Source organism: Pongo abelii, chromosome 15, assembly GCF_028885655.2.
Source record: "Pongo abelii isolate AG06213 chromosome 15, NHGRI_mPonAbe1-v2.0_pri, whole genome shotgun sequence".
In the NCBI taxonomy this organism is placed as follows: Eukaryota; Metazoa; Chordata; class Mammalia; order Primates; family Hominidae; genus Pongo; species Pongo abelii.
Genome location: NC_072000.2, coordinates 94,845,463 through 94,872,833, shown reverse-complemented (window position 1 = coordinate 94,872,833; position 27,371 = coordinate 94,845,463). Strand labels below are relative to the sequence as shown.

The 27,371-nt window shown below is 50.4% G+C and overlaps 2 long non-coding RNA genes across 3 annotated transcripts; one reads left to right on the top strand and one right to left on the bottom strand.

Annotated features, from left to right (window-relative positions):
• Nucleotides 1-901: 901 nt before the first annotated feature.
• Nucleotides 902-14,877, bottom strand: LOC129049814 (uncharacterized). 2 transcript variants are annotated; one of them, XR_008513169.2, is made up of 3 exons: nucleotides 13,889-14,877; nucleotides 3,500-3,591; nucleotides 902-1,180 (listed from the first exon to the last, which is right to left on the bottom strand). It is a non-coding gene; the product is annotated as an uncharacterized LOC129049814 (long non-coding RNA). The 2 variants fall into 2 exon arrangements; XR_008513168.2 differs by having other exon boundaries at nucleotides 902-1,172.
• Nucleotides 14,878-17,472: 2,595 nt separating this feature from the next.
• On the top strand, nucleotides 17,473-20,171 carry LOC129049813 (uncharacterized). Its single transcript, XR_008513167.1, has 2 exons — nucleotides 17,473-17,993; nucleotides 18,773-20,171. It is a non-coding gene; the product is annotated as an uncharacterized LOC129049813 (long non-coding RNA).
• The last annotated feature ends 7,200 nt before the right edge of the window (nucleotides 20,172-27,371 follow it).

Here is a 27,371-nt window from a genome sequence, read left to right as displayed (position 1 = left end):
GTCGCATGGAGGCAGCTGGGAGTTAAAGACAAAACAGTGCCTCAGTTTCCCCCTCTTGGAGGTGGAGGTGGCAACAGGAGCCCAGAGTGGGCAGCAGTTTCTAGGACAGCCAGTGTTGAGGACTGGTGTATTCAGTGACACTGGTTAAGGCAGGGTAAGGAGGACTTCGCTCAGGACCATCGTGATAGGTATAGGGGCCACTGCACCAGGGTCTTGTTGAGGGAGAGAATTGGCTCGACTTCAAAGACCAGCCCAGCAGGTGGGGATTTATAGCAGGGGAGGCAGAGCGGGTGTCAGTGGATGGAAAATCACTGAGAGGAAACATGTGGCAAAACCGCCCCAACAGGATTCTTGCTGCAGGCAGGGTGATCGGACAGTGCCCAGGGGATGGCGGAGGATGAGGAACTCCGTTCCTTCAGGTATCCACGGTGATCAGCGATCTAGGATGGGGGTTCTGCCTAAACTGACTTCACAGGTTCTTTTGCTAAAACTGGGTTTTACAAGGAAGTGCACAAACGGGTATAGCAGAAGATTCAGAAGCCTGATTAAAGTTTGGCCAAGCAAGGAATCTTCATCAGGACCATGACTGAGGGGGCCTCCGCCTCCATGCAGGGGGCATCTGCTCTGGCCACCCTAAGGAGGGAAGCAGCCTAAGAAAAGAGGTGTCCCCATGCACCCCAAAGCCTGGGAACTCTGCAGAGGTCCACTCCCAGGAGAAGGAGTCTCGGCAGATGCTAGAGGAGAGAGCAGAATACCCCCTGCCACCAGGAGAAGCTTCCAGAGAGCACCAGAGGAAGGCAGGGCCCGGGAAATGCCCAGAAGCAGGAGTGCATACTCTGAGGGAGAAGGTATGAAAAGTGAGGTCTCAGAACAGTGAGGTAGGAACACTGGAGGCACCAATGACACACCAGCATTTTTTGTTCATTGTTCTTTAGGTAAAACATCACCCCCAACAAGATTTTGTTACTATGTCCCACAGTCCTGGGGGTTGACTGGTTCTCTCTGGGAGCCTCTCCTGCCATCATGGTGGCTGGGGCCAGAGTTGTTCTGAAGATGTCTTCATGCCCATGTCTGGTGGCTGAGCCTCAGCTGGGGCAGTTGGCTGGAGCATCCACATGCAGCCTCTGTGTGGCTTGGGCTTCCTCACACCATGGTGTCAGCCTTCCTTCATTCTAAGGAACTGGGCAGAACCGGTGTTGCCTTTCATGACCCAGTCTCGGAAGTCACATAAATTTATCTCTGACATAGTCAGAGTCCTGCCAGAACTCAAGGGAAGGGAACAAAGACCCCACTTCTCAAAGGGACGGGTATTAGTGCCATGCTGTAAGAAGCACAGTGGCATGGGAGGTATTGTGGTCAGTTCTGGAAAAGACAACCGCCATATTAGTAAATATTTATTGCAAACCTACTATGAGCCAGGCACTAAACACTGGGAATCCAGACGTGAACCACAGACACCAGTCCCTGCCTCATGGAGCTGACATTCTAGTAGGGGAAGCCAGACCATCAAGCAAATAAATAAATGCAATGGCGCATTAAGTGGAGGTGAGCGCTAAGGAGAACAAGAAGTCAAGGACCAGGGCAGGCAGGGAGAGGGCTGAGTGACAAGAGGGTCCTCTCCCCACATGTCCTGTTCCCCTCCGCGGTGACGTCTAGGGATGAGACTCCAGGAGAGGGATAGCCTGAGCAGAGGCACTGAGGTGGGGGGTGTCAGGGGCTTGGGCCACAGCTCAGAAGCAGCGGGGCTGGAGTTGAGAGAGGGAGAAGAGTGCGAGGTGAGGGCGGCCAGGCAGTGGGACCAGGACGGGCAGGTGGTCAGCCTTAGTGGGGACTTTGGCCTCTGCCTTGAGCAAAGCAGGGACTGTGGAGAGTTTTGAGCAGAAACAGAGAACCTCTCACTCTAAGAGCAGGACTGGATGTGTAAGAACAGTTCTCCCCCACGTTAACCTATGTAACATGTGACAAACCTGCACGTCCTACACATATACCCCAGAACTTAAAATAAAAATAAAATTTTTTTTAAAAAAGAACAATTCTTCCCAATCCCCAGCCTCTGCTTGCATGCCTCTAAGAATATGGAACTCACCCCTTCATTGCTTATGGGGTCTTTCTTGTCGTGAATGAACATGAGCCTCTTTGCTACATCCCCTGCATTACGGTTGGGCTCTGGGACCATTGAATGGATCTGTCCCCATCCCTTGGTGTTTTAGGGGTGGATGCCTAACTCTCTGAGTCTTCACACTAAACCAACCCCACCCAGTTCTTTCCTCAGTCCATATACACATGCCACTGCCTCCCGAACGCTCACTATTTTGGTCATTTATATGTGTCCTTTTTCTAAACCAGGGGGTGGCAAACTACAACCCAAAGGCCAAATATGGCCCACCACTTCTTTGTGCAAATAAAGTTTTATTGGAACACAGCCACACCTATTCATTTACTGTTATGCTTGGCCGCTTTTGTGCTATACTGGCAGAGTAGTTGAGTTGCTACAGCGGAGACTGTATGACCCACAAAGATTAAAATATTTACCCTCTGGCCCTTTACAGAGGAAGTTTTCTGACCCTCTCCTAAATGTATGTGCCTTAAGTTTCACCCCAATCACTCAGCTGCTACTGAAAGCAGATTGGAAGGGGCAAGGAGGCCTATTAGAAGGCCAGGCTCTTAAAGATGAGCAGTAATAATCCCAAAGTATAATACTTTCACACATTTGCTATAAATTTATACAATTCAAATATTAATTTAGGCTGGGCACAGTGGCTCACGCCTGTAAACCCCAGTGTTTTGGGAGACCTAGACAGAAGGATTGCTTGATCCCAGGAGCTTGAGACCAGCCTGGGCAATGTAGCCAGATCCTCTGTCTAAAAAAAAATTTTTTTTTTTTTTTTGAGATTGAGTCTCACTCTGTCACCCAGGCTGGAGTGCAGTGACGCAATCTCAGCTCACTGCTACCTCTGCCTCCCAGGTTCAAGCGATTCTCCTTCCTCAGCCTCCTGAGTAGCTGGGATTACAGGCACGCACCACCATGCCCAGCTAATTTTAGTATTTTTAGTAGAGACGGGGTTTCACCATGTTGGTCAGGCTGGTCTCCAACTCCTGACCTCGTGATCCACCTGCCTCGGCCTTCCAAAGTGCTGGGATTACAGGCATGAGCTACCGTGCCTAGCCCAAAACAATTTTTTAAAAATTAGCCAAGCGTGGTGGTGTGCACCTGTAGTCCCAGCTACTCAGGGGGCTGAGGCAAGAGGATCGCTTGAACCCAGGAGTTGGAGGCTGTGGTGAGCTATGGTCACGCCACTGAACTTTAGCCTGGAGCAAGACCCCGTGTCAATAAATAAATAAATAATAAAAAGATGAATTTATACAAACACGTCTTAAAATTAGACTTTATGCCTAGTTCTCCGTAAAGATTTCTATGACACGTCTCTGGTTGTGTAAATACATATTGCTGTGTGTTTTCGTGAATGACCACCCCAACACAGAAGGCCTGGAATCTTACCTTCAATCCTTCCGTTCCGCCTGTAGAACACCAGCTAGGAACAGAGCAGGGGGGCATACTCAGGTGCAATTAAAAACCACAGATTTTTAACTCTGAAAAATAACGACATTAAAAACTGCAGTGGGTGCGAGGCCCACAAAGGGCTGAGTGTCTGAGGCCTGGCGGCAAGGATTGGCCAACTCTGCACAAGAGAAGGCGAGAAAACCCAACCCCACGTGGCAGGGCCGGCCTCCCTGGGAAACTTGGACTTGCCCCCGACTTTCCGAAGCAGAGGTTTGCTCAGTCTCTGTGGTTGTGAAGCATGGAAGGCAATCTCTGAATTGTTTTCAAGAAAGAAACGGAGAAACACTAAGTTGCAGTTTGAAAATATCTGTTTCGTTTTACTTAAAGAAAACAGGCAGCAAGACTCACACACTTAGATGGAGAGGCTAAAACAGGGAAGCCTTTTTTTTTTTTTTTTTTTTAAGATGGAGTTTTGTTCTTTTTGCCCAGGCTGGAGTGCAATGGTGCGATCTTGGCTCACTGCAACCTCCACCTCCTGGGTTCAAGCGATTCTCCTGCCTCAGCCTCCCAAGTAGCTGGGATTACAGGCATGTGCCACCATGTCTGGCTAATTTTTGTATTTTTAGTAGAGATGGGGTTTCTCTATTTTGGTCAGGCTGGTGTCGAACTCCCGACCTCAGGTGATCCACCTGCCTGGGCCTCCCAAAGTGCTGGGATTACAGGCATGAGCCATTGCGCCTGGCCAAACAGGGAAGTCTTTACCTCTCTTCGATGGAAACTTCCAGAATCTGTATCCCTCGGTCACTAAACTGTGTGGCCTCTTCTGACCTCTCTTGCCTTTGGTTCTGGGTCCGTGTCTGTGTAATAGAAACTCCAGGCCCCCCCTTGACTCCCACCCTAGGGCTGCTGGAAGGCTCGCTGAGAGGGTGCAGGTGGAAGTTCCAGGGGAAGTAACTGCCAGGTGTCCCAGCGTGGGGACTGTGCATGGAAGGAGACTGGAGAAGGGAGTGGCTGGGATCCCAGGCATGGATCTTCTGGGTCATTGCCACCCACCTGGGATGCAGAGATGCGGGGCGGTGTGTGGATACCACAGGTGTGCAAGCATCTTCTGGAAACTTCATTAATGAAGTTGGTGTGTGAGGAGCTGAGAAAGAGAGCAGGGGGCTGGGAATGGTTGGCTTATGCCTGTAATCTCAGCGCTTTGGGAGACCAAGGTGGGAGAACTGCTTGAGCCCAGAAGTTGGAGACTACCCGGGGTGACACAGTGTGATCCTGTCTCTATGAAAAATGTAAAAATTAGCCAAGCATGGTGCTGCATGCCTGTAGACCCAGCTACTTTGGAGGCTGAGATAGGAGGATTGCTTAAGCCCAGTAATTTGAGACTGCACTGAGCTATGATGGTGCCACTGCACTCCAGCCTGGGTGACAGAGCAAGACTCTGTCTCTAAAATAAAAAAATAGGCCAGGTATAGTGGCTCACGCCTGCAATCCCAGCACTTTGGGAGGCTGAGGTGGGCAGATCACCTGAGGTCAGGAGTTCGAGACCAGCTTGGCCAACATGGTGAAACTCCGTCTCTACTAAAAACATAAAAATCAGCCGGGTGTGGTGGTGCGTGCCTGTAGTTCCAGCTACTTAGGAGGCTGAGGCATGAGAATGGCTTGAACCCGGGAAGCAGAGGTTGCAGTGAGCCAAGATCGTGCCATTGCACTCCAGCCTGGGTGGCAGAGCAAGACTGTGTCTCAAAAAATAATAATAAATAAAATAAAATAGATAGATAGATAGATATAGATAAATAGATAAAAAAGAAAGAGAGCAGAAAGTGCTACCAGAAGAGGAAACAGCTGGGGACACCATAGAGGCTCAGCTATTGGACCTTTACCGTGGGGCAGGAGATGAGGGCACCAGGGACCAAGGGGCCACAGACTCCTCCACACCCAGGCCCTGTTCTGGGTTCAATGAGGGCACCCTGACCTGCCTGCTCACCTCCCCCAAGGGTTCCCTGGGCACCCAGATCAATGCTGCCCAACATTTTCTGTGTCATGGCTCTGGCAGGGTGCCTGGGTGCTGGCATTGGGCCAGATCTCTTCTTCCTGCTCCAGAATGTGCCCAGGGTCACATTCGGTATGGAAAGGCAGCCGCCCCTGCCCAGGCCTCCCCAGCCTCAACCCTTGGTTGAGGTCATTTCCCTTTCTCATTTGTTCCATGAAAATTCTCTCCCTAGGTTAGCGGTCAGGCAGGCCTTGCTCTGAACGAGCCTCCAGGGAGAGATGGGAAGTGGAAAGTAGAATGCAGAGCTCTGGGTGGAGTTAGCTGAGCTGAGCTCGTTAGATATCGCAGGACCTGGACATGACCTCGACAGGCTGAGCCCATGTCCTCTGAAACCACCTTGAATCTATTAGACTAACTGGCCTCTAGCATTCTAGTTTTCCTTAATAACCACAAATATATTATTTGTTTATTGACTAAGGTCAAAATATACAAGATAAATGTAGCAGATCAGGCAATGGAGGCCGGCTGCAGGGGCCACCTGGGAGTTCCAGACTGCCTTCTGAGGGAGCTGACCAGCTGAAGGGGTATAAGAATTGTCACATCTAGCCATGAATCCAGGCATCCAGCCATTAATTCACCCATCCTTCCTTTCTTCCTTCTCTATCCTCTTACATTGTTCCTTTCAGCCTTTCATTCTTCCATCAGTCCATCCAAACATCCATCCATCATTTCATCCTTTATTTCCTTTCATCCTTCCATTAATTTATCTCACTAGTAATAGAATCCAACTATCCAACTAATAGAATACAACTATTCTTTTATCTATTCACCCTTTTCCCTTCCTTCCTTTCATTTTTCCATCCTTCCTTCCCTCCATTCTAATGTCAATCTTTCCCTCCATTCATCCATGCATCCTTTATCCTTCTATCCTTCCACTCAATATCTATCCTTCTTTCCTCCCATTCAACTGTCCTTTCTTTCTTTCATACTCTTTCCATATATATCCACTCAACCATCCATCCATGTTTCCTTTTCCTCACTTCCATCCATCCATCATTCAATCTAGCCAATCATTCTTCCTTTCCTCCTTCCATTGGTCCACCCATCCTTTCTACCCATCAATACATTCATTGATTACATATTTATGAGTACCTACTTGAACTGGATACTACTTATATTTAAATATTTACATTTATATGCAAGTCCAAATTTTTCAATCTGAATAAAACCATAAGCCTATTTTAGAAACATCTTATAGGGAAGAAAGACTTCAAATACTTAAGGTACAACTTGAGAAATGCAATATAATAGATGTGTTTCCAAGAAGTAATGCAAGTTAGGGTGGAGTCGCCAGCCCTCAGGTGGTCATAATGGGTTCCCTGGGTGCTCTTGGGGGAGGTGGGAAATGACTGTTTATCATGCAGATAAGGAAGGCATTCAGGCTGAAGGAAGGGCATGGGCAAAGGCACAGAGGCATGGGAGAGCAGGGAGGTGATGAAGAGCATGTTGTGTGCTAACAGGACAGAGGGTGGAGAGGAGAGGGCTGGAGAGGAGAGCCAGAGCCCAGTCTCCATGAGCCACGTGAGGAACTTGGACTTTGTCCTGAGGACAATGGGAGCCCTAGAAGAAAGCCCCCCCGGCTGGGAGGGGAGGAAGGAATGTTCAGGGCTGAGGAATGTGACTGCAGGCAGGGGGAAGGTCACCCTGGGAGGTAGGAGAGGAGATGACTTGCACTGGTGAAGGTGCTGGAGCTCAGAGGGATAGTGAGCAGAGTGGAGAGTGGCGTGGGTGGCAGCAGGAGCAAGTGATAGGCAGGAAGAGGGCGGTGGTACTGAGGGAGGTCCTGCGGGTGGCCAGGGGTGATGATGCTGGAGCTGGGAACGTGAAAGAGAAGCAGGGGTCAGAGGGCAGGGTGAGTCTAGGTTCAGTTAAGGAGAGTCTGGGGCCTGGGGGCACCCCAGGAGAGTGGGCACACAGATCTGTAGCACTGGCTTTTACTGCCTGTTAGCTCCCCTGATGTCCAGTACTGACCAAGGCTAAGCAGGCTAGGCATTCATTCATTCATTCATTCTTTCTTTCTTTTTTTTTTTTTTTTTTTGAGACGGAGTCTCGCTCTGTTGCCCAGGCTAGAATGCAATGGCGAAATCTTGACTCACTGCAACCTCCACCTCCTGGGTTCAAGTGATTCTCCTGCCTCAGCCTCCCAAGTAGCTGGGACTACAGGTACCCACCACTACGTCTAATTTTTTTTTTTTGTATTTTTAGTAGAGACAGGGTTTCACCATTGGCCAGGCTGGTCTTGAACTCCTGACTTCAAGTGATCTGCCTCCCTCGGCCTCCCAAAGTTCTGGGATTACAGGCGTGAGCCACCGCGTCTGGCCCATTCATTCTTTCATTTACTTGACAAACACTTTCTGAACACCATGTACCTGACTTCACTGTAGGCCCTGGATACACAGCAAACAGGTCACCAGCATCCCTGTCTTCCTGGGACCTGCATTCTGGTGACAGCAAGCCCTGCTGGACAGTTCCGGAGCCTGAGACTTACAGAGGTGCAGTAGCCTGCACAGGGATGCGCAGTCAGCAGGTGGACAGTTGGGAGCAGCCACCAAGGCCCCTGGGGCTGCAGGGCCGGGAAGTGGAACTGAGTGGGGACTCTCGGTAGCCAGAGGAAGCTCCAGGCTGTGCACGCTGCTGGGTGACTCAGCAAATGGCTTTTCTGCTGCAGCCCCGGACTGAAAGCTGAAGCAAGAGGGGACTGTGGGGGACCCAAAAGGACAGCCAGGTGTCTGTGGCCGGAGCTTCCACTGCCCTTCCGGATGTGGTTGTTCTTCTCCCTCTTCTGGCCAGAACCTGCCTCCTCTCTCCTCCCCAGTCCCCCAATCCTGCTGTCTCCTCTACTTCCGGCTGCAGCTTAGGTTCCAACCAAACCCTCACTCGATTCCTTGGCCACTGCTCATCTGCTGAGTGAGACCCTGGGTCTCTGGCTGAGTTTGCCCTGGGCCTGCAGTGGGGTCTGAGACATGTTATTTGGCCACTCTGAGCTGCCTCCATGTCCTTCTCCATAAAGCAGAGCCTCCTGGGCTTATGGACTGGACCAGGCTTGTGAGCTGGGGCGGACCTGCCAGGGTTTGCTCAGGTGAGCAGGAGTTGAGGCCAGTCCCGCACCAGGCCCCCGCTATGATCAGTGTTCACATCCCCTGAGCCCACCATGTCTGGAGTCTTTCCAGGCATGAGCCCACTTAATCTTCACACAAGTCAACAAAGCAGGTCCTGTTACAAACCCCTTGTCTGTAGACTAGGAAAGCAAAGCACAGAGGAGTTCAGTATCTTGCCCAACGTCACACAGCTCCAGTCTCCACGGCATCAATGCTGGGCTATATATCCTCGCAAGACTCTGCCCCGGGCACTACCTTTTAAAGAAGGGCAGGACCACTGCCTATGGGAGAGGGGCTGGCAGGAGCTGGACATGCTCAGTATGAAGACAAGATGGCTTGGGGACCTGGGGGCTGGAGGGGAATTCTTGGAATTCCTTTCCCCATCTCTTCCTCTTAGGTTAACTCTTGCCCATCTCTTAGCACTTAACTCAAGGGTCTCCTTCCCCACCAGCGCCCTCCTGGATGCTTGCAGGGTCCAGGTGATTATCTCGTTGCATCTAGCACTTTCTCTGCACCAGGCACTGGGCGAAGCATTTGATGCATTTTCTCTTGGAATCCTCATGGCTTCTCTGTCTGTATGTGGCTTGGCCGGGCGGGGGTCTCTGGTAGCAGTAGCAGAAGCCCCTGGGGCCAGCTTAAGAGAAAGGGGGCATTTGTTGGGAAGCCCTGGGTGTGTTAGGGACCCCTGGTCTCACCAAGGATTCCAGCCAGGCACTGGGAACTTCCTATCTCCTCTCTGCCTCTCATTCTCTGAGGCTGCAACATTTCTCCTTGTGCGTTTCTCCTTGTGGCCCTGAGGCCCCTGGGACAGAAGTCCCTTCGGTGTAGGAAGAATGCCTCAGTCAGGGCTGTCCAGCCACACAAATAGACTAATAGATTCCAACTATTATATTATTTATTCATCTTTTCTTGCTTCCTTTCTTCCATTTTTCCATCCTTCCTTCCCTCCAGTCTAATGCCCATTCTATCCATCCATCCATCCCTCCATCCCTCCATCCATCCATCCCTCCATCCATCCACTCTTTATCCTTCTATCCTTCCACTTAGTATCTATCCTTCTATCAGCTGCCTGGGAAGACAGTGGTGACCCCCCCTGGACTCATGTAGGCAGTGATGCAAATGGGGTGGAGGAGAATGTCCCAGCTCTGACGGGCCTTGGGTTCAGGTGGCCTTCTAAGGGCGGGTCCCATTTGAGCCACTCTGGGCTGTGAAATCCAGAATCCTGTTTCCAAATCCCTCCTCAGTGTCTCCCTGGGATGTCCAGTGGGCACCTCAGACAGAACACATCCAAATCCGACTCCCATTCTGTCCCCCAGGCTGCCCCTTCTGCAGTCTCCCCATCTCTGGGGATGGCAACTCCATGCTTCCAGTAGCTCAGGCCAAGACTTTCAAGTCATTCTTCAATCCCCTCTGTCTTCCATTGTGATCCATCCACACATCCTGCTGTCCCCACCCTCAGAATCTATCCCAAGTCTGACTTGTATCTCTGCGGCCCTGGCCATCACCCTGGTCCAAGCCGTCACCTCTCATCTGGGTAACTGCTAGAGCCTCCTAACCAATCCCCTTTCCTCCACAATCCATTCTCGCCACAAGAGCCCTTTAAATCTAAGTCAGATCATGTTCTTCCTCTGCTCTAACCCTGCTGTGACGCTGAGCAGAAGCCAGTCTGTATGAGGGCTCCCCATGGCTTGGTCCCCTTGCCCCCTCACTTCCTTCCAACCATGCCTCCTGTGCTGGGTCCTCCTCCACGCCAGCTACATTCCCCTCCTCCTGGCCTTTGCACTGGCTGTCCCCTCTGCCTGAAGCCCTATTCCCCAACATCTGCATGACCAAGCCCATCAGCCCCTTTGAGTCTTTGCTCAGGGGTCACTTTCTCAGTGAGGCCCACTCTGACCTCTGTTTAGAAAATTGCAGCCCCCTGACCCCCAATACATTACCCAAGCCCATCCCCGCACTCTCCACCCCCTTACCCTGCTAAGCTTTTTCTGTTTTTCCCAGAGCACTAACCACTTTTAATATGCTATATAATTTAAATTACTTTGTTCATTATTATCTGTCTGCACCCACTAGGATATGAGCTGTCTGGGGGCATTAACTTTGCTTCTGCTGACCAATGCATCCTAATCACCTCCAGTATCCTAATCACCTCCAGCTTCCTAATATCAGCTCTAGCATCTTGACCACCTCCAGCATTCTAATATCACCTCCAACATCCTAATATCACCTCCAGCATCCTAACCACCTCCAGCATCCTAATATCAGCTCCAGCATCCTAATGTCACCTCCAGCATCCTGATCACCTTCAGCATCTTAATCATCTTGTGACTGATACAGTATAGTTGCTCAATTGGTAAATACAGTGGCGAGGGAGGGGCTGCAAGTCAGGAGCCAGGGGCCTGGGGATGCCCCTTGCAGCTGGTCGGGGCAGAGGTCTCCCCACACCTGGCTTGGGGGTCCAGGCAGACTCAGCCCAGTCCCTCTTTCCCTCTTCTCCTCTCCCATGTAGAGAAGGTCATAACCTGGAGGGGCACTGGTTCTGAGCTGTATCCATGGAGGGCTCAGGAGGGCTAAAAACCAACTTTGTTTGTGTAATTCCAGAGGTCACTTGTTTTTCAGGAGGAGGTTTTCCTTTTTTTCCACAGCATTTGGCAATTTCTAACATATCACACCATACATTTACTTACTTGTTAAGTTTCTTTCTCACTCTGTTGCCCAGGCCGGAGTGCAGTGGCACAACCACAGCTCACTGAAACCTTGACCTTCCAAGGCTCAGCTGATCCTCCTGTCTCAGCCTCCCAAGTAGCTGGAAAAGCAGCCATGGGCCACCTTGCCTGGCTAAATTTTGTATTTTTAGTGGAGATGGGGTTTTGCCATGTTGCCCAGGCTAGTCTCAAACTCCTGGGCTCAAGCAATCTGCCTGCCTAGACTTCCCAAAGTGCTGGGATTACAGGCATGAAAAAACATGCCTGGCCTTATTATGTTAAGTTTCTAAATGTATTATTTACCATTCATCAGATTATCAAAGGGTTTCTGATTTTAAACAGTAGAGAACTAGCTGGGAGGCCAAGGCAAGAGGATTGCTTGAGGCTAGGAGTTTGAGGCCAGCCTGGGCAACATAGTAAGACCCTGTCTCTACAAAAAAAAGTTTTAATTAGCCGGGTGTGGTGGTGTGTGCCTGTAGTCCCAGCTACTCAGGAGGCTGACACAGAAGGATTGCTTGAGCCCAGGAACTGGAGGCTGCAGTTATCTATGAAGACGTCACTGCACTCCAGCTTGGGTGACAGAGCGAGACCCCATCTCTAAAAGAAAAAAAGAGGCCGGGTGCAGTGGCTCACACCTGTAATCCCAGCACTTTAGGAGGCCGAGGCGGGCAGATCACGAGGTCAGGAGATCGAGACCATCCTGGCTAACACGGTGAAACACCGTCTCTACTAAAAAAATTAGCCGGGCGTGGTGGTGGGCGCCTGTAGTCCCAGCTACTCGGGTGGCTGAGGCAGGAGAATGGTGCGGACCCAGGAGGCGGAGCTTGCAGTGAGCCGAGATTGTGCCACAGCACTCCAGCCTGGGTGACAGAGCGAGACTCCATCTCAAAAAAAAAAAAAAAAGAAAGAAAGAAAGAAAAAAAGACCGAGCCAGGCGTGGTGGCTCACACGTGTAATCCCAACACTTTGTATGTTTTTTTAAAATTATTGTTACAATATTACAATAACTAGGGATTTATTAAACCAACAAGTCATTCATACAAAATTACAGTTAATATGAGGTGGGGGGAAGTGATGGGGTTGGGAGGTGGGACCACTGCACCTCAGAGAGACGGCTTTGCTAAGGAGGGCCTGGGGTGCCTGAGTCCACCTAGCCTAGATAGGGGAGGGGAGGATGAGGAGGCAGAGGGTGCGCAGCAGGAGCAGGGTGGGGGACAGCGAGCTGAGCCAGGAGATGGGTTGGAACCAGCAGAATAGAGAAGACCAGGAGGCAGGAGGGGAGGGCCTGGCTCCCCAGAGCTGGGAGAGTAACATGTGGGGTGTGGAGGGGAGCGGAAGGGAAAGAAGGGAGGAAGGGGAGGGGAGGAAAGGAGAGGGGAGAAGAGGAGAGGAGAGGGGAGGCAAGGGGAGGAGAGAGGGGTCACAGGCCACAGGAACAGTGGTGCCTCAGAGCTGCCAACTCTGCCAGGAAGGGCTGTGGGTTCTGCTGGTGGTCTTGGTGCACTGGGCCTGGGGATAAGCACTTCTCTTCCAGGAAGAGAAGAGGGGGAACCCCTCTCTCATGGAGGGGGTCCAGGAATTTGGATTGGGGGACATTCTTTCTGCTTTTCCCCCAAAGAAGGCCGCTTCTTTGACAGGGGCCTTCATCTGGCTGGAGTGGGGTCTGTCTGGAGGCCTCAGGTGGACTCTGGACAGGGTTGGATCAGGACTCTTCTTGCTGAGGGTTGGGAGACAAGGAGCCCTACCACAGATCCCACTGCAGCAGCTCATCCCCTGGGCCTGTTCCCTGGGCTGCTGAATCCCAGCACTTTGGGAGGCTGAGGTGGGCAGATCGCTTGAGTCCAGGAGTTCCAGACGAGTCTGACCAACATGGTAAAATCCCGACTCTACAAAAAATACAAAAACTAGCCAGGCGTGGTGGTGCATGCCTGTAGTCCCAGATACTTGGGAGGCTGAGGCAGGAGGATCACTGCAGCCCGGGAGGTCGAAGCTGCAGTAAGCCATGTTCACACCACTGCACTCCAGTCTGGGTAACAGAGACCGTAGAGAACCACTTGTCTCCATCATCCCACTGTTTTCCTTGTGCCCAGTAGGGTTCCTGGGCTCCCAGGCCTAAGTGTGACTCACCAGGCTCCCCTTGGGTCTGTGACTACAGCCTTCATCCAGTTGGAGAGCTGACAGTTGATTCCCCAGACTTAGCTGGTCCCCGGACTCTCCCTCGTTGGCCCCCAGCCTGGTGGTTTCCGCACCCCCAGACCCTGTCCCTCGTCTCCTCAGGCTTTAACCCGAGCCAGGCCCTTTAGGTAATTAGCAAGAGCAAAATGGTGCCTGGAAGATCACTGTGGTGCTCTCCATGGTCCTGAACGTCACTAGTCCCTGCTCAGTGTGAGTGAGGTGGTTTCTTAGCGAAGTAGTTGGCGGGGGAAGGGGGATTGTGTGGTCCCAGAGGCTCCTCTCCCTCCCCTGTCCCTTTCCATATCATACTTTTACTTCTCCTGGAACTCTAAACCTGCTTTTCTGGCTTACGTTAAACCACCTTATCTTTGAGGTCTTAGCTGAGTTGTCAGCTTCTCGGGAAAGTCTTCTTGGACTCTGCAGAACTGAGGTAGGTCTCCTCCTTCGTGTTCAGGCGGCGTCCTATATGTCCCACATTCCAGTGTGCAGTGACCACCTGTTGGGTCTCATCGGTCAATTGTAAGCTCCCAGTCCGTTTCCCTCACTGCTGTGTCCCCAGCATATAGATAATGACATTAAATTTTGGTTGAACAGAAAAATGAATTCATGAATGAAATGAATCTGTGGTCGATGGTCTAGGGGAAAGAATGCCCTCACAATCTGTGCCTACCCTTTGATTAAGCCAGGGCTATTCTGGTAGCCTTTGTGTTGGAAACACAGAAAAGAACAAGAGCACAGTCCTTCCCCAAAGGAGTTTATGACCTGGTGGAGGAATTATAGTGGCTGATAATCTGAGCTCCATTTTACAGATTTGAAGACTGAGGCTGAGGGAGTGATGTGATTCTTCTATGACTACATAGTTCAGGAGTGACAGAGATGGAACTTGGCTCTGGACACTGTAGCCATTCCCTGCCTGTGCCATCACTTCCCGTCTCTAGATCAAACTGATGCTCCTGTGTAATGAAGACATCGCTAGGGAAATGTCCCAACACCAATTTCCATGAAAAATTAGAACCCATGGGTTTAGTCTGTATTTTGGGGGCCACAGCTTCTGGGGCCACTGAGATGGCACCAGGGAAAGCCCTTGGCACCCAGTGAGTAGTTGAGTAGTTTCATTGTCCAAGTTTTATCATCAGAAACAGGGTGGGAGGCCCCTTCTTTCCAATAACTGGATTCTTGGCAAGAACCACAAGGACATTTTACACTCCCAAAATGTCTGAGCAGTTGAGTCCCATTGGAAGTTTGTGGTAGGCATGATATGGCCCAGTCTGGCTTCAGTCTGATCCATGGCCAGAGCTCCTGGGACGACCCACATCCCATCCCAATGTGGGCCTGTGGGTCCTGCGGGAAATTCCACTGATGTCATCTTGGGAACCTTCACCTGCAGGGTTCTGAGGGATGCAGACAGTAGGCCCTGCACTAGTGACAGTGTTCAGCTTATGGAACTGTCCCACATATCCATCACATGACCATATAAGAACCTGAAGAGTCCCGTGTCTCTGGGGTAGGCAAAGCCTGGATTCTGTGGGGCTTTGATGATCAAAAATGGGCCATTGTGTGTGTCGTTACTCAATATAGCTGTTTGCTTAAGAGACAGCCAGGGGTGGTGGTTCATGCCTAGAATCCCAGCACTTTGGGAGGCCGAGGCAGGTGGATTACTTGAACCCAGGAGTTCAAGACCAGCCTGGGCAACATGGCAAAACCCCATCTCTACAAAAATATGAAAAAGTAGCCAGTTGTGGTGGTGTGCACCTGTGATCCCAGCTACTTGGGAGGCTGAGACTGGAAGATCCCTTGAGTTTGGGAGGTCGAGGCTGCAGTGAGCCATGATTGTGCCACTGCACTCCAGTCTGGGCAACAGAGTGAGACCCTCACTCAAGAACAGACAGAGAAAGAGAAGTTTTGAAAACATGGTATCTTAGTCCATTCAGACTACTATAGTAAAATATCATAAACTAAGTGGTTTATAAACAACAGAAAGTCTGGAGGCTGTGAAAGTCTGAGATCAAGGTGCTGGCAGCTCTGGTGTCTGGTGAGGGCCTGTTTCCTGGCTCACAGACAACTGTCTTCTTGCTGTGTCCTCACATGGTGGAAGAGGTAAGGGAGCTCTTCAGTGCCTCTTTATAAGAGTACTGATCCCATTCATGAGGGTCTGGCCTGATGACCTAATCACCTCTCCAAGGCTCCCACCTCCTAATACCATCACAATGGGGATTAGATGACAACATATAAACTTTCGGGCAACATGAAACATTCAGACCATAGTACATGGGATACATAAAAGAAAAGTAACATAGAAGGAGTTGGGTGGGCAGAAGGCAGAAGAGAGCTGGTTAGGGACCTACTGGCCTTAAAGGGAGGGAGTTGGCCTCTGCTGGAAGCAAACTTCAGGACCAACGTTCAGCTTGCTGAGGAGGAGGAAAAAGAGGAGGGGAATCAAATAGGGGTCCCCAGGACCCTGGCAAGGAGGTTGCTAAAGGCTGGCTTGGCTGGGAGCGGTGGCTCACACCTGTAATCCCAACACTTTGGGAGGCTGAGGCGGGTGGATCACGAAGTCAGGAGATCAATACCATCCTGGCCAACATGCTGAAACCTCGTCTCTACTAAAAATACAAAAATTGGCTGGGCGCGGTGGCTCATGCCTGTAATCCCAGCACTTTGGGAGGCCGAGGCAGGCGGATCACAAGGTCAGGAGATCGAGACCACAGTGAAACCTCGTCTGTACTAAAAAATACAAAAAATTAGCTGGGCGCAGTGGCGGGTGCCTGTAGTCCCAGCTACTCAGGAGGCTGAGGCAGGAGAATGGCGTGAACCCGGGTGGCAGAGCTTGCAGTGAGCCGAGATTGCGCCACTGCACTCCAGCCTGGGCGACAGAGCGAGACTCTGTCTCAAAAAAAAAAAAAACAAAAAAACAAAAATTAGCTGGGCGTGGTGGCGTGCACCTGTAGTCCCAGCTACTCAGGAGGCTGAGGCAGGAGAATCACTTGAACCCAGGAGGCAGAGGCTGCATTGAGCCGAGATCGCGCCATGCACTCCAGCCTGGGTGACAGAGTGAGATTCTGTCTCAAAAAAAAAAAAAAAAAAAGGCTGGCTTGTGCCCTTCCACTTAGTCTGAGAGCTGGGGCTGCTGAGAGTGGAGCAAACTCAGCACCCCAACAAATTCACTGTCTGAGTCAGCTCAGGACGCTGTAACTCATTACTGTGGACAGGCCGGCTTCGACAGTAAGTATGGATTTATTGCAGCTCTAAAGTCTGCAAGATCAGAGTACCAGCATCGTCAGGCTGCGGAGGGCCTTCTCCCTGGTCGCAGGCACCCTCGCGTGGTAGAGGGATCGTCTCTCCTGTCTCTTCTCACAAGGGCACTAATTCCACTGTGAGGGCTCCTCCCTTTTGCCCAATCACCCCCAAAGGCCTCACCCCAAATACCATCACACTGGTGACTGGGTCTTCTGCATGTGAATTGTGGAGGGACACAAGCATTCAGTCCTTTGCACCCACCCACCACTGTGTCTGGGAGAGAAGAGGAAGGCAGTGCCCAGCTTCCTGGAGTCCCTTTGTCTTCTGCATCTCCCTGGCTCCAGCAGCTGGCCTGCTTTCTGGGACTGGCCTGCCGTGTGGCTAGTCCCCTGTCTATGATGTTTCCGGGTGCTCCATGCCCACCTGACTCACAGCTGAGCCCAGGAGGGAGACCCCAGGGGGTCTGTGCGGCTTTGGACAAGCCACCGATCCTCTCTGGCCCAGTGTCCCATCCATAAAATGGGACAGGCTAGATATTCTCTGGGAGCCCCCAGCACCGGATATGCTGAAGCTCCCATCCTAGATTCTATGGGGGCAGGGCTGGGTCTTGCAGACAGGCCGTGCTGGCCCCAAATCCTGGCAGCAGCCGGAGCTGGCCGCCCACGCACAGGCAGGCTGGGAGAGGCAGGGTGCTGCAGCCTCGTTGCCAAGAGCACAGAGAACTTTCCACTGGGTCCAGGTTTTCATCACCATGGCAACTGCTGGGGGGTGGAAGCAGAATTTCTCAGCATTCCAGAGAGAGATTATATGGGGGAAGAAAGAACAAGAAAGTCAGACCTGAGCCAGGCCTGAGAGGTCAAGGCCAGCACCCCAGGGAGCCCCATTTCCTCTCTGGCCTCTTCACACCCTTCTCCCCTCCTTCTTCTTCTTTTAACGTTTGTCTCTGCCCCCTGTTCTCTCTACATCCCTCTTTCCCGGCTCCCTTCCCTGAGCCCCTGCTTACAGGAGGTGGCTAATCCGCATGTGCCGTGTGCCAGGCACAGGTTCATGTGCTTCACAAGCGGGGACTCATTTAATTCCCCTGCTCTATGTAGGAGGCACTATGATCACTCTCATTTCACAGATGAAAAAATGGAGGCTCAAGGAGGTTAGGTGACTTGCCTGACTCACAGTAGATGGTGGACTTGGAAGTTTGATGGGACTCCTATGACTGCACCCTCAGTTACAAGGTATTTGGATGGTCTCCGTTGTCTGAGAAACTCAGGGGCCCCCAGTGAAATGCAGGCGAGGGTGGGAGGCAGAAAAGAGGCACAGGTGGCCCATACTCTGGAGACCCGGTTGGGCCTCCCCACTCTCTGTTCCTTCTGTCTACACCCCATACTGACAATCCTGGTTTGGGCCAGGGCACAGGATGAGGCTTGCAGCCCATTCCTCCCGAAACACTGCTTTGGGGCTGATTCCCTGGCCTTGGCCGACCAAAGCACTCTCATTCAGGCTCAGGAAAGACTCCCTAGTTTAGGGATGGCACGGGAAAGTCCAGGGGCCCTAGAGACCTAGGTACCACTCCTAGCACTCACACATTCCCCAGAGATGCCCTGCAGAGAGAGAACCTGGCCCAGGAAGCCTGGCTTATGCCACACCATAATCCTACAAGAAAATTCCTCAGAATTTCAGGCTTCACTGCCCTCCTTGCTGCCTCTCCGGTGAAGGCGAGGGGCGGATGGGAGGCCCCATATAAGGATAGCAACTCAGCCATGCCAGTCACTTGGCATGGCCTCCATGGCTGGCCACTCACCAGCTTCTAAAGACCAGAACAAACTGGGGACTGGGAAAGTCCTGCTTCACTTCTGGGGACACAGAACCTTCCATTCGTGGCTCTAAACATGGCTGAGTCCTCGCCAGGCTGGCTCTGCCTGCGTCTCACTCCCTCCTGGCTTCTGTATCCTGCAGGGCCAGCTGCTCCACTCACTGCCTTCAGTGTGATTTTTGTCTTCTGCTCCTTCTACAGATTGCCTCATATTTCTTCCAAATCTCCAGCTCAAATCTCCGGCTCAAATCTCCAAGACAGCGATCCAGCACGGCCCTCTTATTTATTGGTATTGTGATTGGGCAGAACTCCCTCTCCAGGCCAGCTCATTGGCTGCTTGCCAGGCTGCTGATTGGCTGCCCTGGGACTGGGGCTTCCCTCTGGTCCAATCAGCTATCACCAGGGAGGTGGCGTCCTCCTCCTTGGTGATACCGAATGTTACTGAATGTTGTTGCTAAGATCATAGACGCAGTTTTTCGTTGTTTAAGCCAGTCATTGCTGCTAGTCCTTTGACCTGAACAGCCACCCCCTCACTACTTGGAGTCATGCCATAAGCCTCCGGCAAAGAGTCAGTTGCTTCTCTGCTTCCATATGACAGTTAAGTTGGGGTTTCTGTTATTTGCAACCAAAGCCTCGTGGCTGACACCCATTTCATAGGTTTATGGCAAGATTGAATGAATTGGGACCTGTTTCAGGCTTAGCCATGACCTCACAGAGCTGAGGTGAGGGGATCCAGAATGGTGCCCTGGGAAACCTGGAGGTTCCACTCCCACTCATCAGCCTCCTTCCAACGGCCAGCAAAAAGTGACCGGCGAGGTTTGTGTTTCATCGGTAGTCGTTGGTGGCTGCTCTGTGGTCCCAGGATGCCTATGCTGGAAAGGACCAGAGAAATTAATTCATCCAACCGCCTACTATCATTTGGACCTGGGGGAACCCCAAGGCACAAACCAGGCTCTGAGAGGCCAGCTCTGGGCCAGGCCTCCCACCTGAAGAGCCAGCTTTCCATCACCCATATGGTAGGGAGGGTAATCGGCAGCCAGAGGCCTCCCCAGCCCCGCAGGGCTTGCTGAAGTCTCTCATCAAGCCAGCCTTACAAATGTCTCCTTGATTCCTGGAGCCTCATTATTGAAGGGATTGCGGCTGTGCCTCCAGGGTATTATTCATGCCTCACTATGTGGGCAGAATGTCCCAGCCCAGTGCTGGGACAGGGAAGCATGGGAAGACAGGACCATTCCAGGAGGCAGAGGCCAAAGTGTGGAAGATCAGCCGGCCCAGTTCCCCCATCCCTAGCCTCGGATAATGCGGAATCACTCCTTTGTTGTTTTATGGGGTCTTCCCTGGCATGGATGAAAATAAGCCCCCTTCTCACTTTCCCCCACGTGGCTCTCCATCTGGGACCACTGAGTGGGCATGCCTACCTCTCCCCAGTGAGCCCCACCTGGTTCTTTTACCCATCCATACTGGCCTCCACCTCCAGAACCCTCGCCACCCTGGTCATTGATGTCTGCCCTTTTTTCCAAAGTAGGGAGGACAAACTACAGCCCAAGGGCCAAATCTGGCCCACCACTTGTTTTTGTAAATAAAGTTTTATTGGAGCACAGCCACACGCATTTGTTTACTGTTGTCTGTGGCTGCTTTTGAGCTACAAAGGCCAAGTGGAACAGTGAAAACAGAACCTATATGGCCCAAAGCTTAAAACGTTTACTACTTGGTCCTTTACAGAAAATTTCTGACTTTCGTTCTAAAGCATCAATGGTCCCCTCCGTGGCACAGGGGACCTCAGGGATGACCATTTAGGATGGATACCTTCTTTCCCCTCCTTGGACCCCATGTGTGACTGCTCAGTGCAGCCTCAAATGCCATGGGCTTCAGTAGCCATGGCCCAGTACTGGCTTCCCAAGAACCCACGTGGGTAACAGAGATGCCCAGGTCACATTTGCACAGCCTGCTGCTAAGGCCTGTTGCCAAGACAAGCTCCCCCAGCCCTTGAGTTCTGCAGGACTCGCATTCATCTTTGGTTCTGTTTGCCTTTGTCACCTTTGTCCCAATCTCTTGCTTTATGAAGACTATTTTGAACCATGGTCTTCTCATCATGGGTCTCTCATCCACTTGGGCATTAGCCCTCTCTGTTTTGTGTTTTGTTTACATTTCAACTTCTTTTCCGTATGTTCGTTCAAGTTGTTGACTTTAAAAGAGCCCTGTGGGGCCAGGAGCAGTGGCTCACATCTCTAATCCCAGCACTTTGGGAGGCCAAAGAGGGAGGATCACTTGAGCCTAGGAGTTTGAGACCAGTCTGGGCAACACAGCGAGACCTCATCTCTGCAAAAATATTTATAAAAATTTGCCAGGTGTGTTGGCCTGTGCCTGTCTTCTCAGTTACTTGGGAGGCTGAGGTGGGAGGATCATTTGAGCCCAGGAGGTTGAGGCGGCAGTAAGCCATGATTGTGCCACTGCACTACAGCCTGGGTGACAGATTGAGACCCCGTCTTATGAAATAATAAAATAAATGAGTCCTGTGGCACATCGCTAGAGACTTCCTTGCTGGGCTCTTATTGATCTATGCTAATCAATACTCCTTAAGCGTCATTACTCAGCCTGCTGTGACCCGTCTTCACCTGCAGCCTGCAAGCATCCATCTTATCAATCAGGATGCTGTCAGACATTTTTGTCTAATATCTGGCTGGGTTTTTATTCTCAGAGACTGCTGTCCACCTCTTAGAAAACAGAATCACAGAACAGAAGGGACTTTTGGAAATCACCTAACTGATCCTCTTTCCTCACAGATGGGAAAATTGGGCCTCAGCAAAGTGACTGTCCAAGATGACAGTGAATGGGTGGCTTATTTTTTGAGTCAGAAGCTGGGTGCTATTTGCATGACCCCATGATGACACAGACTGTGTATTAGGGGAGGCATTCCGCTGTAACAAACAGGCCCACGCAGGTAACATCTCCCTGCAGCAGAAGCACATTTCTTGCTCACACTCACACTAGTCCCAGGGTAGGTATTGAGGGTGGGGGTCAGCTGTCCTTTACGTGGTCCTTTGGAGACCCAGGCTTCCTCCCTCCTGTGGCTCAGCCATCCTGTAGGGCCTCATCGTGATCTGCCTCCAACAGACAGAAGACAGAGCCCTGACCCAGTTGGGAAAATTGTCCTTCTACTTTGCTGAAATCCCGAGTGATTCTTTTCTGGATCTCACTGCTCCCCTCCTCCTGCCAGACCTCCACTTTCTCTGGGCCCCTGTGTCACAAGCTCAGCCCTCTGCCCCCTGGGCAGGGCCTGGTCTGGGCTCCGAGCTGGCCAGGTGGGCAAGGCTGCAGTCCAAGTCACTAAGCAGAGGGAGGCTGGGCTCACTGAGCAGCTGGTGTGTGCTCAATAATCATCCAGTCTGCAAGGAGGAGGGGGGGCTGTCCCCCATCCTGTATCAGGAGAGAACAGGAAGCAGCAGCTGGCAAGGTCACAGTTGGAGCCTGCCCACATGGAATTCACATCCCTCTCTGAATCTAAATGTGCCTGGTGCCATGGAGAAGGAAGCAGTTCCTACCTCTCAGGAGAATCCATCAGATGAAGGGGTCTGCAAGCAAGGCTCTCTGAGAGGTGGGTGTCTTGGTGACAGCTGCTGCGGTGGCTGGGTGAGATTATGACCCCTGGCCTTCTTAACATTCCATGTCCACCAGCTCCCTTCTCTGCTAGCAGTTTTCTTAGAATCTATGTTGGTGAAATCTGGGCTCTTGCTCCTGGCATCCAAGGCCTTCCCTTGGGATCATCCCTATCTCACCTCTCCCTACCATCTGCCCATGACATGCTCTTCCTTGAGTCAGGGTAGCTTTGGGGTCTTTGGCATCATGCAGTTCCTGGTTCTGCTATTTACTAGCAGTATGACCTTGGGCAATCTCTCTGTGACTCAGTCTTCTTATCTGTAAAATGGAGCTCATAATAATTAGTTAGCAAGGATATTGTGTGGATTAAGTGACGTGAAGGTATGTATATGAGCCTAGGACAGTGCACCATAAATATTTGTTTTCTCCGTGCCTTTCCCCTTTCTCATCTGGACTCACAAGGCTTCCTCTTCCTGGCTGCCCAGCCAGCTGTCACTTACATCTCTGCTTCCAATAGTTTTCCAGTTCCTGCTGGAGGCAGAACTTCTCTGACCAGCTCATTCTCCAAGGATCTCTTTGTCATAGTACTAATTGATGGAGAAGAGCTATATATTTGTAACCTGAATAAAATGCAAGGCTCCACATGAACCAGTCTTTGCATGAATTTGCACTCAAAGACTCATAGTCTGGCAACTAAAAGAAACTTAAAATTACATTTCAATCCTTTTCTGATTCTTGAAAAACAGTGGAATTCTTGACCCTCAGCTGACTTCTCAGAAGGTCCTTTGCCACACCTACTGCAGCTCTTGCCAGCCCACCCTGCAAACTACCCCCAGCCCCACTCCCACAGTCTGTCTCCCACCCTCTTCCCTCTAGTTCTTCACCTTGTACCTTGCTGGAGCCGGGGATGGGACATAAACACCACAGGTAAGTATGTCTTGTCCTCTTTACCTTCAGAGGCATTTGGGCTTGCCAGAGGTATCTCCTCTAATTTTAAACTCCTGAGAAAGGGACTTGGGATTTGGAAGATAGACTTTTTTTTTTTTTTTGAGGCAGAGTCTCGCTCTGTCGCCAGACTGGAGTGCAGTGGCACGATCTCGGCTCACTGCAGCCTCTGCCTCCCAGGATCAAGCGATTCTCCTGCCTCAGCCTCCCGAGTAGCTGGGATTACACGCACCCACCACCACACATTTTTTTGTATTTTTAGTAGAGACGGAGTCTCACCATGTTAGCCAGGCTGGTCTCAAACTCCTGACCTCAAATGATCCACCTGCCTCAGCCTCCCAAAGTGTTGGGATTACAGATGTGAGCCAGCACACCTGGCCGACTTTTTATTTTACAAAATTTCAAACGGTGGAAAATTTGCAAGAATAGTACAAGGAGCTCTCTTATATCATGGACCAAAATTCACCAACTGCTTACTTTTTACCCATTTTCTTCCTCTCACTCTCTCTCTACATATATGTATATATACACACACATATAAAATATATGTATATATAACTATATAATCATATATTTTAATATATACATACATTTTACATTGTACATTGTAATGTGTGTATTACACGTACATATATATATATATTATATATCTTTTTTCTGAAATTATTTGCAAGTAAATTGGAGATATTGTGCCTTTTTATCCCTAAACACTTCTGTGGGAATTTTCTAAGAAAAAGAACATACTATTGTATAATCATAGCCCAGTTATCAAAATCAGGAAATTAAACATTCCAGCAATATACTATTATCTATTTCACGGTCCATATTAAAATTTAATCAATTGCCCCAATACTGTGCTTTATAGCTCTTTTATTTTCCTAGTCCAAGATCCAACCCACATTCCCGAATTGCAGTTAGTAGTCACATTTCTTTAGAAAATAATATTTTATGTTTTATGGGTTTTTTTTCTGAATCCTGACCCCTACCCAGCAGTGCTTAGAATACTATGAACTTAACAGCAAATTAATAAACACTGATTTGAATTGAGAAAAAATGATTTAAATATAGTACCTGAAGATTCTCGGCCGGGCGCCGTGGCTCACACCTGTAATCCCAGCACTTTGGGAGGCCGAGGCGGGTGGATCACCTGAGGCCAGGAGTTCAAGACCAGCCTGACCAACATGGAGAAACCCCATCTTGATTAAAAATATAAAATTAGCCGGGTGTGATGGCGCACGCCTGTAATCCCAGCTACTCGGGAGGCTGAGGTGGGAGAGTTGCTTGAACCTGGGAGGCAGAGGTTGCGGTGAGCTGAGATCGTGCCATTGCACTCCAGCCTGGGCAACAAGAGTGAAACTCCGTCTCAGAAAAAAAAAAAAAGATTCTCATACCCTATGGCAAGCTGTTGGTTATATACCCAATAGTCATTCTCCTGGATTGCTGGGCATGGTAGTGGTTGGATGGAGGGATAGGTGGATGCATAAATGGATAGATAGATGGCAGATGGGTAAATAAGGAATAGCTGGATAGAGAGACGAAGGAATGGGAAGGTGGATGGATGGATGGATGGATCATAGATGGGCAGGTAGAGGAGTGGATTATATGAATGGAGAAATGGAGGAATTTGGTGATTTGTGGATGCATGATGGATGGTTGGGGGGAATGGTTAAATGGGGAGAATTGGTGGGGTGCAGATTGTTTATGCCCAATATTCACAATGATGGACTGAATGAAGTACTTGGACGGGAGTCAGAGGTCCTAGGTTCAGGCTCCAGCTCTGCCTCCTCCTAGCTGGAGCTTCTGGAGAGCTCCTTCCCCAGTGGGGCCTCAGCAGCATTCTCTGTGAAATGAGGTTGCTGGGCTGAGGGGCCTTTTTGACCCTTCTAGTTTGAAACAACTCGTGTCTCAGAAACGTTCAGTGGTTTTCTGAAGGTGGTGGAGCTGATGACCACGGAGCTCAGATGTGGATCTGGACAATCTGGCTCTAAAGTGCATGTTTTTTAACTATGCTGCTTCCCTGTCACTATAGGGACATAAGAATAAAGATTCCAAGGCCAGCCAGGGGCTCTTTGTCTCTAGTGCCAAGCCCCACCTCCCCAGCCCACCAAGCCACCGCCTCAGCCAACCCCTCTGAGACCCCTACACCAGGAAGCACCTGGGCTTGTTCCACATTTTGCTGCCTCTCCCAGAGCCCAAGAGATGACGCAAGTGGCATTTTCCACAGGCCCCTCCCTGCTCACTTTCCTCCCAGCTCAGCCTCTCCATTCCCCTCCTGTCCCTATCCCCAGCGCCCTTTGTCATACCCTCACCCCACACACACAGCAGCTTGCAAGACTTCCTGCCCCCTCCATACACCACAGGAACCCAGGAAAGGTGCCACAGCTCCACAGCTCTGAGACTTGGCTCCTTTCCAGCCACGTGCAAGTGAGGTATCAGCACCTGCCCACACGGACAGGAACTGGGCTCCGCTCCCACGGATACCAAGAATGCAAGATTTTCAAGGTGCCTTAAGACAGGTATCACTTGCCTCCTGGATTCTCCAACAGGAGGCCCAGCAGGTGCTGAAGATGACAGCAAACAGGGGTGCCAAAAAATAAATGAGGAAAAAGAAAATATTTTAGAAAGATAGTGATATGTAATGTTGCAAAAGCACTATCAAAGTAATAATCATGAAAAAATCAGGACTCGGTTGCACTATGGTATTTCATTATAGTATTGTTTTAGTTTTGTCTGACTTGTAGGGTGGTGGTGAGCGCCAGAATCTCTCTGGAATGCAGGGCCTTCGGAAGTCTTGATGTGGCCCCGCCTTCCAGGAGTTTGGAGCAGCTTGGTAGCTGGGGCAAGTTCTTGAGCAGGGAGAGCTGAGGCCTAGGCCCACAATCTGGCATTTCAGAGGTCTGCGGGACATGAATGCCACGTGGAACCTCAAAGAAGCCCTCCTCCAGCCCTTCTCCAGGGCTGCCTCCTCCAGCCTCAGCTCCCTGCAGCTTGGCCTCCCTAGGCCCACCTGAGGTAAGAAGTGGTCTCCCTCCCCACCAGATCACAACTGTATGAACCCTGAGGGAGGTAACACGCCTAAGGCCTCATAGCTAGTTCCAGACAGAGCCAAGACTTGAACCTAATGTGGTACGAAATAAAGGGCCCATGAAATACAATCCACATCATTTGTTCCATGAGCCTTTACTAAGAGCTGTCCCTGGCGGTGACCCAACTTTGTAACTAGGTCAACAGTTCGCTTTGAACTTAAGGTTGGAAGAGATGGTTAATGTATTATTGCTACACCTTTTTGCAGAGATTTTGTACACATCGATTTTTAACCAGAACATGTGCTTAATACATCTGCAAATGACATACTCATCCCTCATCCAGCCCACTAACCCCTTCTGAGAACCGGCTCTGGACCAGACACCTCACTGCACTGATGGCCAGAAAGATGTGTAAACAAAGAATTCACAACCCAGTTTGTGATCGAGAAAGGGCTTGCACTAAGTGCTCTGAGAGCACCAAAGACCAAATGACGAATTTTACCTGAAGAGGTGGGAGAAAGACTCACCAGGGAGCTGGCATTTTGAGCTGGGTCAAGAGGGATGAGAAAGAGGAAAGTGGGAGGAAGAAGTCACATTTCTTGAGCACAGTATTAATTAGGATAATGTTTGTTGCTACAAAAAACAAACCCTGAAATGGACAATGGGTCAAATATGATAGAAGTTTATTAGTTTTTCATGTAAAATCCAAAACCATGTTTTTGATTAGCAGATGACTCTCTTCCAAGTGGTGATTCAGAGATCCAACCTCTTTCCACATTGTGGCTCCACCATCTTCACCTTGCTTGTCTGCATCAAACTAGCAAAAGGAAAAAGAACGTGGAAAATTTCATGAGAGAGGCTCTTTGTAGGCCTTACCAGAAAGTGGTACACATCATTCTGATCACGTTCCACTGGCTAGCACACAGCAGGCTTCTCCCACACCATCTGCAAAGAAGGGTGGGAAACATTATCTAAGCCTATGCCCAAGAAGAAGAACTGGGCTTGGTGAACAGCTCTAACAAACAGCTGTTCACTGTGTTATCTTTTTAAATTGTATTACGCTTATCGGCAACCCAGTGAAGTGAGGCATTGTTAGCATTCCCATTTCACAGATGAGAAAGCTGAGGCTTGAAAAGATTCTTCAACCTGCCCAAAGCCTCAGACCTGGCAAGTGGCTGAGCTGTGATTCAATACCAGCTTGGTCTGTGTGGGTCCAAGGCTTGTTCACTTTC